At 52.5% G+C, this 15,199-nt stretch overlaps 1 pseudogene; it reads right to left on the reverse strand.

The window, feature by feature from the left end:
• The window catches only part of LOC121843560, a 40,361-nt pseudogene that overhangs the window by 15,745 nt on the left and 9,417 nt on the right, over nucleotides 1-15,199 (reverse strand).

Consider the following 15,199-nt stretch of genomic DNA (forward strand, 5'->3'; position numbering starts at 1 on the left):
TATACAGGTGGTACCGGTACAGAGTCAGTGTGGAGGCTATATACAGGGGGTACCGGTACAGAGTCAGTGTGGAGGCTATATACAGGTGGTACCAGTACAGAGTCAATGTGGAGGCTATATACAGGGGGTACCAGTACAGAGTCAGTGTGGAGGCTATATACAGGGGTACCCGGTACAGAGTCAATGTGGAGGCTATATACAGGTGGTACCGGTACAGAGTCAGTGTGGAGGCTATATACAGGGGGTACCAGTACAGAGTCAGTGTGGAGGCTATATACAGGTGGTACCAGTACAGAGTCAATGTGGAGGCTATATACAGGTGGTACCGGTACAGAGTCAGTGTGGAGGCTATATACAGGGGTACCGGTACAGAGTCAGTGTGGAGGCTATATACAGGGGTACCGGTACAGAGTCAGTGTGGAGGCTATATACAGGGGTACCGGTACAGAGTCAGTGTGGAGGCTATATACAGGGGTACCAGTACAGAGTCAATGTGGAGGCTATATACAGGTGGTACCGGTACAGAGTCAATGTGGAGGCTATATACAGGGGTACCAGTACAGAGTCAATGTGGAGGCTATATACAGGTGGTACCGGTACAGAGTCAATGTGGAGGCTATATACAGGGGTACCGGTACAGAGTCAATGTGGAGGCTATATACAGGTGGTACCGGTACAGAGTCAATGTGGAGGCTATATACAGGTGGTACCAGTACAGAGTCAATGTGGAGGCTATATACAGGTGGTACCTGGTACAGAGTCAGTGTGGAGGCTATATACAGGGGTACCGGTACAGAGTCAGTGTGGAGGCTATATACAGGGGTACCGGTACAGAGTCAGTGTGGAGGCTATATACAGGGGGTACCGGTACAGAGTCAGTGTGGAGGCTATATACAGGGGAACCAGTACAGAGTCAATGTGGAGGCTATATACAGGTGGTACCGGTACAGAGTCAATGTGGAGGCTATATACAGGGGGTACCGGTACAGAGTCAATGTGGAGGCTATATACAGGTGGTACCGGTACAGAGTCAATGTGGAGGCTATATACAGGTGGTACCGGTACAGAGTCAATGTGGAGGCTATATACAGGTGGTACCGGTACAGAGTCAATGTGGAGGCTATATACAGGTGGTACCGGTACAGAGTCAATGTGGAGGCTATATACAGGTGGTACCAGTACAGAGTCAATGTGGAGGCTATATACAGGTGGTACCAGTACAGAGTCAATGTGGAGGCTATATACAGGTGGTACTGGTACAGAGTCAATGTGGAGGTTTTGGGGTTACCGGTACAGAGTCAATGTGGAGGCTATATACAGGGGTTACCGGTACAGAGTCAATGTGGAGGCTATATACAGGGGGTACCTGGTACAGAGTCAATGTGGAGGCTATATACAGGAGGTACCGGTACAGAGTCAATGTGGAGGCTATATACAGGGGTCACCTGGTACAGAGTCAATGTGGAGGCTATATACAGGTGGAACCAGTACAGAGTCAATGTGGAGGCTATATACAGGAGGTACCTGGTACAGAGTCAATGTGGAGGCTATATACAGGTGGTACCGGTCACAGAGTCAATGTGGAGGCTATATACAGGTGGAACCAGTACAGAGTCAATGTGGAGGCTATATACAGGTGGTACCAGTACAGAGTCAATGTGGAGGCTATATACAGGGGGTTTTGATGTCTCTGGTTTTGATGTCTCTCTCTCTCACCTGGTCACTGGTTTTGATGTTTCTCTCTTTCTCCATCTATCTCTCTCTATCGCACCTGGTCTCTGGTTTTGATGTTTCTCTCTTTCTCCATCTATCTCTCTCTGTCGCACCTGGTCTCTGGTTTTGATGTCTCTCTCTCTCACCTGGTCACTGGTTTTGATGTTTCTCTCTTTCTCCATCTATCTCTCTCTGTCGCACCTGGTCTCTGGTTTTGATGTCTCTCTCTCTCTCCATCTCTCTCGCTCTCACCTGGTCTCTGGTTTTGATATCTCTCTCTCACCTGGTCTTTGGTTTTGATGTCTCTCTCACCTGGTCTCTGTTTTTGATGTCTCTCTCTCTCACCTGGTCACTGGTTTTGATGTTTCTCTCTTTCTCCATCTATCTCTCTCTTTCTCACCTGGTCTCTGGTTTTGATGTCTCTCTCTCTCACCTGGTCTCTGGTTTTGATGTCTCTCTCTCACCTGGTCTCTGGTTTTGATGTCTCTCTCTTTCTCCATCTATCTCTCTCTCACCTGGTCTCTGGTTTTGATATCTCTCTCTCACCTGGTCTTTGGTTTTGATGTCTCTTTCTCTGACGTAGGTTGTGACGATTCTCTCCGTCTCTTCTCTCAGTCTGGGGTAGGAGCCAAGCTGTGGACCAACACACAATGCTGCAGGTACTGACGGCACACACACACAATCACACACACATGCATGTACACACACACAATCACATGCATGTACACATCACACACAATCACAAACACATGCATGGTTTTGACACACACACCATCACACACACACACACAATCACACATGTCACACACACACACACACACACAATCACACACATATGCATGTACACACACAATGCATGTACACACACACAATCACACACACACACACAACACACACACACACACACAATCACACACACACACACACACACACAATGCATGTACACACACACAAATGCATGTACACACACACAATCACACACACACACACACACACATGCATGCACACACACACACATACAATTGCACACACATGCATGCACACACACACAATCACACACACATGCATCAACATGCACACACACACACACCTCTCTCTCACTCAGACACACACCCTCCATTCAGCCAAACAAACACACCGCTAGTGATTGACATGTGTAGGGGACAGACAGTTAACATAGAGGGGTCATCCATCCAGCCAAACAGACACACCCCCTATTGATTGACATGTATAGGGGACTGTCATCAATATCCCACAGGTATCCCAGCATGCTCACAATACTGTCATCAATATCCCACAGGTATCCCAGCATGCTCACAATACTGTCATCAATAACCCACAGGTATCCCAGCATGCTCACAATACTGTCATCAATAACCCACAGGTATCCCAGCATGCTCACAATACTGTCATCAATAACCCACAGGTATCCCAGCATGCTCACAATACTGTCATCAATAACCCACAGGTATCCCAGCATGCTCACAATACTGTCATCAATAACCCACAGGTATCCCAGCATGCTCACAATACTGTCATCAATAACCCACAGGTATCCCAGCATGCTCACAATACTGTCATCAATAACCCACAGGTATCCCAGCATGCTCACAATACTGTCATCAATAACCCACAGGTATCCCAGCATGCTCACAATACTGTCATCAATAACCCACAGGTATCCCAGCATGCTCACAATACTGTCATCAATAACCCCAGGTATCCCAGCATGCTCACAATACTGTCATCAATAACCCACAGGTATCCCAGCATGCTCACAATACTGTCATCAATAACCCACAGGTATCACAAGCTGAGCACTAATGCCAATTGATTGATTTAGTGAAGGAGAGTCCAACTCTCTCTGCTGGTTTTATTATCTTCTCTCAACTTGTGTTCAGTTAAGACCTGGACAATCAGGTCAGGGCAGTTCAATAAGACCTGGACAATCAGGTCAGGGCAGTTCAATAAGACCTGGACAACCAGGTCAGGGCAGTTCAATACGACCTGGACAACCAGGTCAGGGCAGTTCAATAAGACCTGGACAACCAGGTCAGGGCAGTAACTAACTAAACAGTCTGAATTGATCAATCTGAGAGAGGAGTGAAAACCTGCAGACATGGAATGAGTTTGACGCCTGTGATTTAGCATGTTAGCACAAGGTGAGTTAGGGAACAGAGGTGAGAGTCACAGAGAGGATTTAAAGACACAGCAGGAACGTTCTGATTGGTCAAAAGTAGGGGTTGAGTGACTGGACATGGTTGGGTAAGCATAGGAAAGGATGTGTCACACAGAACGTCTTCCCCCTGAGCTACATAGGGGGAACGATAAAGACAAAGGTTTCGGGGCTGACATTTTAAGCTGAGATAAGGGGAGGTGAGTGTTTTGATTGGGTAATCGAGGGAGGGGTGGGGTGAAGGGAGGTTGAAGCAACAATCACTGTGAGGAAGGGGGCAGGTGTGGAATCAGAGGGAGGAGCTGGCGGATTTAGGGGCAGAGGTCGCATTCCAGGCCGACTACATAGAGCCCCACAGTGGAGGTGTTGTAATACCCATAAAACCTAGTGGTCAAACAGGTTAAGGCTTCCAATTGTCTTTCCACCCTTCATTTTTCCCATAGGACATTTTCAAAACACTTCAAATAAGGGCTGTGTTTTGTGTATGTTTACCCTGGTGTGACGTTCTGATAACCATGTCAATCTCTCTCGGACAAGGTGACTTTTATCAGTATATTTGGCTCTATTTACTCTCAGAATCGAAAATGCTGATTAGCATCAAAGTAGACATCATGCAAAACTACAAATCCCTGCAGGCTCCTGCCCGTCATCTCTAGATGACACCTTTGCTATCGGGTATTGTGTCAAAACTTGCACAACTCTTTTCACAGAATTGTCCATTTACAGAAATGTTGCCAATTTATTCATGATTAAATGTATCTAACATTAGAGAGCTGATCCAGAGATTCTTACCAGTCTGGTCCAGAGATTCTTACCAGTCTGGTCCAGATCCTCATGGCGTTTCTAGTTCTTTATGAGAAACATTTTAGCAGCTAAATAGCATTTCATTTTTACCAGTCTGTAAATACAGGCGACTATATTGATAAAGGTCACCTTGTCCTAGAGAGATTTATGCGGTTATGAAAATGTCCCGCCAGGGTAAACCTACACGAAACACAGACATTATTTCAAGAGTTTCTAAAATCCTCTATGGGAAGAATTTATGGTGGGAAAATGATTGGAAACAGTTCCTTGTTTGACAGCTAGGTTTTACTGGTATTATGACTCATACTGTGGTACTCTATTGCAGTCATTGCAGTGTAACAAACAATGTTTGCGTGCCACGTCACTGACTGTGCAGTCAGGCATCAGATTACTACATGATATGTTGTGGTTTGTTGTTAAATATGCTAAACACCTATCCAGGTGTTGTCTGTAATGTAGTCAGCCTGGAACACGGCCAATGCTTATGGGGGGGTCCAGTGACTATACAGACAGCAATAATTCTACCCAGAGGGGTGAGGAGAAATTAAATCAATTGGGGAGAGTGGAGGGAGACGAGAAGGAGGGGTGGAGGGAGGGAGGGTGGAGGGAGATGAGAAGGAGGGGTGGAGGGAGGGAGGGTGGAGGGAGGGAGGGTGGAGGGAGGGAGGGTGGAGGGGTGAGACTAGCAGGAGAAGGAGGGGTGGAGGGAGGGAGGGTGGAGGGGTGAGACTAGCAGGAGAAGGAGGGGTGGAGGGAGGGAGGGTGGAGGGGTGAGACTAGCAGGAGGGGTGGAGGGAGGGAGGGTGGAGGGGTGAGACTAGCAGGAGGGGTGGAGGGAGGGAGGGTGGAGGGGTGAGACTAGCAGGAGGGGTGGAGGGAGGGAGGGTGGAGGGGTGAGACTAGCAGGTGAAGGAGGGGTGGAGGGAGGGAGGGTGGAGGGGTGAGACTAGCAGGAGGGGTGGAGGGAGGGAGGGTGGAGGGGTGAGACTAGCAGGAGGGGTGGAGGGAGGGGGTGGAGGGAGGGAGGGAGGTGGAGGGAGACGAGAAGGAGGGGTGGAGGGAGGGAGGGTGGAGGGAGGGAGGGTGGAGGGGTGAGACTGCAGGAGAAGGAGGGGTGGAGGGAGGGAGGGTGGAGGGGTGAGACTAGCAGGAGAGGGAGGGGTGGAGGGAGGGAGGGAGGGTGGAGGGGTGAGACTAGCAGGAGAGGGAGGGGTGGAGGGATGTTGTGGTTTGGAGGGTGAAGGGGTGAGACTAGCAGGAGAGGGAGGGGTGGAGGGAGGGTGGAGGGGTGAGACTAGCAGGAGAGGGAGGGGTGGAGGGAGGGAGGGTGGAGGGGTGAGACTAGCAGGAGAGGGAGGGGGTGGAGGGAGGGAGGGTGGAGGGGTGAGACTAGCAGGAGAGGGAGGGGTGGAGGGAGGGAGGGTGGAGGGGTGAGACTAGCAGGAGAGGGAGGGGTGGAGGGAGGGAGGGTGGAGGGGTGAGACTAGCAGGAGAAGGAGGGGTGGAGGGAGGGTGGAGGGGTGAGACTAGCAGGAGAAGGAGGGGTGGAGGGAGGGAGGGTGGAGGGGTGAGACTAGCAGGAGAAGGAGGGGTGGAGGGAGGGAGGGTGGAGGGGTGAGACTAGCAGGAGAAGGAGGGGTGGAGGGAGGGAGGGAGGGAGGGTGGAGGGGTGAGACTAGCAGGAGAAGGAGGGGTGGAGGGAGGGAGGGTGGAGGGGTGAGACTAGCAGGAGAAGGAGGGGTGGAGGGAGGGAGGGAGGGTGGAGGGGTGAGACTAGCAGGAGAAGGAGGGGTGGAGGGAGGGAGGGAGGGTGGAGGGGTGAGACTAGCAGGAGAAGGAGGGGTGGAGGGAGGGAGGGAGGGTGGAGGGGTGAGACTAGCAGGAGAAGGAGGGGTGGAGGGAGGGAGGGTGGAGGGGTGAGACTAGCAGGAGAGGGAGGGGTGGAGGGAGGGAGGGTGGAGGGAGGGAGGGTGGAGGGGTGAGACTAGCAGGAGAAGGAGGGGTGGAGGGAGGGAGGGTGGAGGGGTGAGACTAGCAGGAGAAGGAGGGGTGGAGGGAGGGAGGGTGGAGGGGTGAGACTAGCAGGAGAAGGAGGGGTGGAGGGAGGGAGGGTGGGTGGAGGGAGGGGAGGGGTGGAGGGAGGGAGGGTGGAGGGGTGAGACTAGCAGGAGAAGGAGGGGTGGAGGGAGGGAGGGTGGAGGGGTGAGACTAGCAGGAGAGGGAGGGGTGGAGGGAGGGTGGAGGGAGGGAGGGAGGGTGGAGGGGTGAGACTAGCAGGAGAAGGAGGGGTGGAGGGGTGAGACTAGCAGGAGAAGGAGGGGTGGAGGGGGTGAGACTAGCAGGAGAGGGAGGGGTGGAGGGAGGGAGGGTGGAGGGAGGGAGGGTGGAGGGGTGAGACTAGCAGGAGAAGGAGGGGTGGAGGGAGGGAGGGTGGAGGGGTGAGACTAGCAGGAGAGGGAGGGGTGGAGGGAGGGAGGGTGGAGGGAGGGAGGGTGGAGGGGTGAGACTAGCAGGAGAAGGAGGGGTGGAGGGAGGGAGGGTGGAGGGGTGAGACTAGCAGGAGAGGGAGGGTGGAGGGAGGGAGGGTGGAGGGAGGGAGGGTGGAGGGGTGAGACTAGCAGGAGAAGGAGGGGTGGAGGGAGGGAGGGTGGAGGGGTGAGACTAGCAGGAGAGGGAGGGGTGGAGGGAGGGAGGGAGGGTGGAGGGGTGAGACTAGCAGGAGAAGGAGGGGTGGAGGGAGGGAGGGTGGAGGGAGGGAGGGTGGAGGGGTGAGACTTGCAGGAGAAGGAGGGGTGGAGGGAGGGAGGGTGGAGGGAGGGAGGGAGGGAGGAGGGTGGAGGGAGGGAGGGTGGAGGGGTGAGACTAGCAGGAGAAGGAGGGGTGGAGGGAGGGAGGGTGGAGGGGTGAGACTAGCAGGAGAAGGAGGGGTGGAGGGAGGGTGGAGGGGTGAGACTAGCAGGAGAAGGAGGGGTGGAGGGAGGGAGGGTGGAGGGGTGAGACTAGCAGGAGAAGGAGGGGTGGAGGGAGGGAGGGTGGAGGGGTGAGACTAGCAGGAGAAGGAGGGGTGGAGGGAGGGAGGGAGGGAGGGTGGAGGGGTGAGACTAGCAGGAGAAGGAGGGGTGGAGGGAGGGAGGGAGGGAGGGAGGGAGGGAGGGAGGGAGGGAGGGAGGGAGGGAGGGAGGGAGGGAGGGAGGGTGGAGGGGTGAGACTAGCAGGAGAAGGAGGGGTGGAGGGAGGGAGGGAGGGTGGAGGGGTGAGACTAGCAGGAGAAGGAGGGGTGGAGGGAGGGAGGGAGGGTGGAGGGGTGAGACTAGCAGGAGAAGGAGGGGTGGAGGGAGGGAGGGAGGGTGGAGGGGTGAGACTAGCAGGAGAAGGAGGGGTGGAGGGAGGGAGGGTGGAGGGGTGAGACTAGCAGGAGAGGGAGGGGTGGAGGGAGGGAGGGTGGAGGGAGGGAGGGTGGAGGGGTGAGACTAGCAGGAGAAGGAGGGGTGGAGGGAGGGAGGGTGGAGGGGTGAGACTAGCAGGAGAAGGAGGGGTGGAGGGAGGGAGGGTGGAGGGGTGAGACTAGCAGGAGGGGTGGAGGGAGGGAGGGTGGAGGGAGGGAGGGTGGAGGGAGGGAGGGTGGAGGGGTGAGACTAGCAGGAGAGGGAGGGGTGGAGGGAGGGTGGAGGGGTGAGACTAGCAGGAGAAGGAGGGGTGGAGGGAGGGAGGGTGGGTGGAGGGAGGGAGGGGTGGAGGGAGGGAGGGTGGAGGGGTGAGACTAGCAGGAGAAGGAGGGGTGGAGGGAGGGAGGGTGGAGGGGTGAGACTAGCAGGAGAGGGAGGGGTGGAGGGAGGGTGGAGGGAGGGAGGGAGGGTGGAGGGGTGAGACTAGCAGGAGAAGGAGGGGTGGAGGGGTGAGACTAGCAGGAGAAGGAGGGGTGGAGGGGCGAGACTAGCAGGAGAGGGAGGGGTGGAGGGAGGGAGGGTGGAGGGAGGGAGGGTGGAGGGGTGAGACTAGCAGGAGAAGGAGGGGTGGAGGGAGGGAGGGTGGAGGGGTGAGACTAGCAGGAGAGGGAGGGGTGGAGGGAGGGAGGGTGGAGGGAGGGAGGGTGGAGGGGTGAGACTAGCAGGAGAAGGAGGGGTGGAGGGAGGGAGGGTGGAGGGGTGAGACTAGCAGGAGAGGGAGGGTGGAGGGAGGGAGGGTGGAGGGAGGGAGGGAGGGTGGAGGGGGTGAGACTAGCAGGAGAAGGAGGGTGGAGGGACGGAGGGTGGAGGGGTGAGACTAGCAGGAGAGGGAGGGGTGGAGGGAGGGAGGGTGGAGGGAGGGAGGGTGGAGGGGTGAGACTAGCAGGAGAAGGAGGGGTGGAGGGAGGGAGGGTGGAGGGAGGGAGGGTGGAGGGGTGAGACTTGCAGGAGAAGGAGGGGTGGAGGGAGGGAGGGTGGAGGGAGGGAGGGAGGGAGGAGGGTGGAGGGAGGGAGGGTGGAGGGTGAGACTAGCAGGAGAAGGAGGGGTGGAGGGAGGAGGGTGGAGGGAGGGTGGAGGGAGGGTGGAGGGGTGAGACTAGCAGGAGAAGGAGGGGTGGAGGGAGGGAGGGAGGGTGGAGGGAGGGAGGGTGGAGGGGTGAGACTAGCAGGAGAAGGAGGGGTGGAGGGAGGGAGGGTGGAGGGAGGGAGGATGGAGGGTGGAGGGAGGGAGGGTGGAGGGGTGAGACTAGCAGGAGAAGGAGGGGTGGAGGGAGGGAGGGTGGAGGGAGGGAGGGTGGAGGGAGGGTGGAGGGGTGAGACTAGCAGGAGAAGGAGGGGTAGAGGGAGGGAGGGAGGGTGGAGGGAGGGAGGGTGGAGGGGTGAGACTAGCAGGAGAAGGAGGGGTGGAGGGAGGGAGGGTGGAGGGAGGGAGGATGGAGGGAGGGAGGGTGGAGGGAGGGAGGGTGGAGGGAGGAGGGGTGGAGGGAGGGAGGGTGGAGGGGTGAGACTAGCAGGAGAAGGAGGGGTGGAGGGAGGGAGGGGTGGAGGGAGGGAGGGAGGGGTGGAGGAGGGAGGGTGGAGGGGTGAGACTAGCAGGAGAGGGAGGGGTGGAGGGAGGGAGGGTGGAGGGGTGAGACTAGCAGGAGAAGTGGTAGAAACACACTTCTCTCCATCCATCAATTTATTGGGTACGTTCCAATAATATCTCCTTCTTCCTAAAGTGTACACTCGTTCACTACTTCCCACAAATCTAAAAGCATTAGATCGGTGGAGGCATGTGGCTAGAGAGGGACTTTCCACAGTCATTTCAGTCATTTCCTTGAAGGGAAGTGAACGAGTGCACTCTTTAAGGAAAGACCTTGTTTCCTTCCCTCCACTGTCCCTCTTCTCTCTTCCCTCCTTCCTTGTTTCCTTCCCTCCAATGTGATTCTTCTCTTTACCTTTCCGGTACACTTCTTGACGAGGGAGGTGAGCTCGGACAGGACGAGGTCCACGCATTTCAGACAGGGCTCTTTTAGTTTAATGATCTGCTTTTTCACTATGGCCTCAAAGGCTAGGTCAGGGGTGAACAGGCCTGTTCTGGAGCATCGTGGGAGATGTAGTTTATCACGGTAGGGCAGGAGAAGGAGGAGCCAGGGAGTGGGAGGAGTCATTGAAGTGGGGAGGTGTCCGGGAGTGGAGGGGTCCGTGAGTGGGAGGGGTCATGGTGGGGAGGAGTCAGGGAAGTCCGGAAGTGACAGAAACAGATTAAGAGAGGGAGAGAGGTGAGGGAGCAGTGAAAGAGAGAAATAAAATAAGAGATGGAGGGATAGAGGGAGAAGAACACACAGAGAGAGAGAGAGAGAGAGAGAGAGAGAGAGATAAAAGCATTTTGTTTAGTCAAATTAGTATCATATATATATATCTGTTACTAAACTTTGACATCCACTATAGTTATAAGGTGGTCTTGCATGTGTGATAAAGGCATTTTGTTTAGTCAGTTAGTTCATACTGGCATCTGTTACTAAACTTTGACATCCACTAAGTTATAAGGTAGGTGTGTGTGTGTGTGTGTGTGTGTCCGCACGCGTGTGTCAATCTGCAGTTTGTCTTCAGGGGGAACCAGAGACACGTGAGGAGAAACATAAACAGTCTCACACATCTCACAGCACAACACCCTGAAAACAGTAGACGAAAGCTCCACATCGCCCCCCTGTGGCCAGGAGTAGCATAGCATGGCATTACAGGCTCCATGCTCCCTGGTGTGAAGTCTCCCCTAGGTACAGATCTAGGATCAGCTTCTCTTCCCCTAATTCTAAACTAACCTAATCGTTAACCATTAGTGTGGAAAATGCTAAACTGATCCCAGATCAGCTTTTAGGGTCAACTTCACCCTACACAGTTCCATGCAGTGCACTATCCTGGGGCCTAGATTAGCATGGTAGCATTAAAGGCTAGCTCCATAGCGCCCCCATGTGGACTGGAGTAACATGACAGGACATTACAGGCTCCATGCGGTGCACTACCCTGGGGCCGAGGTTAGCATGGTAGCATTAAAGGCTAGCTCCATAGCGCTCCCATGTGGCCTGGAGTAACATGACAGGGCTTTACAGGCTCCATGCAGCGAGGTACCTTATTGGTGCACTGGCGCACGGTGTTGATGAGCTCCTGGATCACCAGGTCCATACATTTCAGACAGGGCTCTTTCAGTTTAATGATCTGCTTTTTCACTATGGCCTCAAAGGCTAGGTCAGGGGTGAACAGGCCTGTTCTGGAGGGGGCACACAGACAGACACACAGACATGTAGGTAGAGGCAGGTGGACAGACAGACAGACAGACAGACAGAAATGTAGGTAAAAACTGACACACAGACATGTAGGCAGAGACAGACAGACAGACACATATGTAGGTAGAGACAGACACAGACATGTAGACAGACAAACATGTAATCAGACAGTCAGACAGACAGATAGAGATAGAGAGGGAGATAGAGACAGACAGGTATATATCTGTCTGTCTGTACTTGCCTCACTCCATGGATGTTCTTGATGGCATAACTGATCTCTCTCCTCAACTCCTTCTCATCAAACTCCATCTGAACACAACACACAGACGGAAAATCAGTGTGTGTGTTTTTGGTTTTACTAGGTACCAGACGTCCTCACATAGATAGTGGGGACATTGGAGACGGTCCTCACAAGGAAAATACTATTTTAAGCTTAGGGTTGGGGTTACGGTTAGGGATTTTGATTGAGAATACATTTTTGGGTCCCCACAAGGATAGTAAAACAATTTGTGTGTGTGTGTTTGTGTGTGTGTGTGTACCTTGACCAGTTCGAAGGGGAATCTCTCGTGGAAGATCCTGTTGATTCTAGCTCCTCCAGAGAGCTCCGCAGTATCCACCTGATCACCTGATCCCTCAATACGCTTCTCAAAGTCTACACCAAACTGCTGAACCATCCTACACACACACACACACACACACACACATATTACAAAAGTACTGACAGTCAAATACAGTATATATATATATATATGAGTGTGTGTGTGTTTATATACTGACTGCAGTAGGGCCTTGGTCTTGCGTGTGTGTGTGTTTATATACTGACTACAGTAGGGCCTTGGTCTTGCGTGTGCGTGTGTTTATATACTGACTGCAGTAGGGTCTTGTGTGTGTGTGTGTGTGTGTTTATATACTGACTGCAGTAGGGCCTTGGTCTTGCGTGTGTGTGTGTTTATATACTGACTACAGTAGGGCCTTGGTCTTGCGTGTGCGTGTGTTTATATACTGACTGCAGTAGGGCCTTGGTCTTGTGTATGTGTGTGTGTGTTTATATACTGACTGCAGTAGGGCCTTGGTCTTGTGTATGTGTGTGTTTATATACTGACTGCAGTAGGGCCTTGGTCTTGTGTGTGTGTGTTTATATACTGACTGCAGTAGGGCCTTGGTCTTGTGTATGTGTGTGTGTGTTTATATACTGACTACAGTAGGGCCTTGGTCTTGCGTGTGCGTGTGTTTATATACTGACTGCAGTAGGGCCTTGGTCTTGTGTGTGTGTGTGTGTGTGTGTTTATATACTGACTGCAGTAGGGCCTTGGTCTTGTGTGTGTGTGTGTGTTTATATACTGACTGCAGTAGGGCCTTGGTCTTGTGTATGTGTGTGTGTTTATATACTGACTGCAGTAGGGCCTTGGTTGTGTGTGTGTGTGTGTTTATATACTGACTGCAGTAGGGCCTTGGTCTTGTGTATGTGTGTGTGTTTATATACTGACTGCAGTAGGGCCTTGGTCTTGCGTGAGAAAGGTCGTCTGGTTTGAAGTTCTTGTATTCCTCCACCTCTTTCTCCAGAGATAGAAGCTGGCTCTGGAGCTTACTACGTAACCCTGGCAACGTGTCCCGGATGTGGTTGGTCAGTTGCTGGAGGGAGAGGGGAGAGAGTTGAAATGGGTATATGGTGACAAAAAGAAGGATGGATGAAAAGAGAAAGACAGAGTGAGAGAGAAAGATGTGAGAGAGAAAGATGGAGACAGAGTGAGAGAGAAAGATGGAGACAGAGTGAGAGAGAAAGATGGAGACAGAGTGAGAGAGAAAGATAGAGATGTGAGAGAGAAAGATGGAGACAGAGTGAGAGAGAAAGATGGAGACAGAGTGAGAGAGAAAGATGGAGACAGAGTGAGAGAGAAAGATGGAGACAGAGGTGAGAGAGAAAGATGGAGACAGAGTGAGAGAGAGAAAGATGGAGAGAGAGTGAGAGAGAAAGATGGAGACAGAGTGAGAGAGAAAGATGGAGACAGAGTGAGAGAGAAAGATGGAGACAGAGTGAGAGAGAAAGATGGAGACAGAGTGAGAGAGAAAGATGGAGACAGAGTGAGAGAGAAAGATGGAGACAGAGTGAGAGAGAAAGATGGAGACAGAGTGAGAGAGAAAGATGGAGACAGAGTGAGAGAGAAAGATGGAGACAGAGTGAGAGAGAAAGATGGAGACAGAGTGAGAGAGAAAGATGGAGACAGAGTGAGAGAGAAAATGGAGAGAGAGTGAGAGAGAAAGATGGAGACAGAGTGAGAGAGAAAGATAGAGACAGAGTGAGAGAGAAAGATAGAGACAGAGTGAGAGAGAAAGATAGAGACAGAGTGAGAGAGAACAATAGAGAGAGTGAGAGAGAAAGATGGAGACAGGGTGAGAGAGAAAGATGGAGACAGAGTGAGAGAGAAAGAGAGACAGAGTGAGAGAGAAAGATGGAGACAGAGTGAGAGAGAAAGATGGAGACAGGGTGAGAGATAAAGATGGAGACAGAGACAGAGTGAGAGAGAAAGATGGAGACAGAGACAGAGTGAGAGAGAGATGGAGACAGGGTGAGAGAGAAAGATGGAGACAGAGTGAGAGAGAAAGATGGAGACAGGGTGAGAGAGAAAGATGGAGACAGAGTGAGAGAGAAAGATGGAGACAGAGACAGGGTGAGAGAGAAAGAGAAAGACAGAGACAGGGTGAGAGAGAAAGAGAAGAGACAGAGACAGAAAGAGAAAGACAGAGACAGGGTGAGAGAGAAAGACAGAGACAGGGTGAGAGAGAAAGAGAAAGACAGAGACAGGGTGAGAGAGAAAGAGAAAGACAGAGACAGGGTGAGAGAGAAAGAGAAAGACAGAGACAGGGTGAGAGAGAAAGAGAAAGACAGAGACAGGGTGAGAGAGAAAGAGAAAGACAGAGACAGGGTGAGAGAGAAAGAGAAAGACAGAGACAGGGTGAGAGAGAAAGAGAAAGACACAGAGAGAGAGTAGTGTCGAGCGATTAACTGACATTTCCGGGTTTTTTTTGTTGGTTATAACTAATTGGCTGCTGATGTCGGTTCAATTACTTGAATTCCAAACAGTATTGTTTTGTTTGTTTTCCAACACGCCGTTTCTCTAGAGAGAAATCAGATAATTCACAAGATGCAGCAAGTCAAGAAATATGTCTCTGGGCTGGAGGGAGTTATATCTGTCAGGAAGCAAATATTCAACCTAGTTCAGGGCAGAAACGTAATAATTAACTACAATGACCTTAACCCATTGCACCTGTTTTTTCCCTCGACGGGTCAGAGAGGAAGAGGAAGAGGCGAAATGAGAGGTTTCACTTGCTAAAATCTGTCCAAAATAAGCCCAATGCGTTTCTATAGGCAAAATATGTAGATCTGAGCTTGTCGCCTCCATTCCTGCTTTTGGGACAACGACTCCCATTGTTAGAGCAGAGACATGAGCATCTCATCATTATCTACAGATCTCTGGACAGAGACAGTTTTACACCCTGCTGGGTTACAAACACAGACCACATGGTAGAGGAATGTACACAACGACAAGAGAGAGAGGGACAGAGACAGTTTTACATCCTGCTGGGTTACAAACACAGACCACATGGTAGAGGAATGTACACAACGACAAGAGAGAGAGGGACAGAGACAGTTTTACACCCTGCTGGGTTACAAACACAGACCACATGGTAGAGGAATGTACACAACGACAAGAGAGAGAGGGACAGAGACAGTTTTACACCCTGCTGGGTTACAAACACAGACCACATGGTAGAGGAATGTACACAACGACAAG

Source organism: Oncorhynchus tshawytscha, unplaced genomic scaffold, assembly GCF_018296145.1.
Source record: "Oncorhynchus tshawytscha isolate Ot180627B unplaced genomic scaffold, Otsh_v2.0 Un_contig_4053_pilon_pilon, whole genome shotgun sequence".
Lineage (NCBI taxonomy): Eukaryota > Metazoa > Chordata > Actinopteri > Salmoniformes > Salmonidae > Oncorhynchus > Oncorhynchus tshawytscha.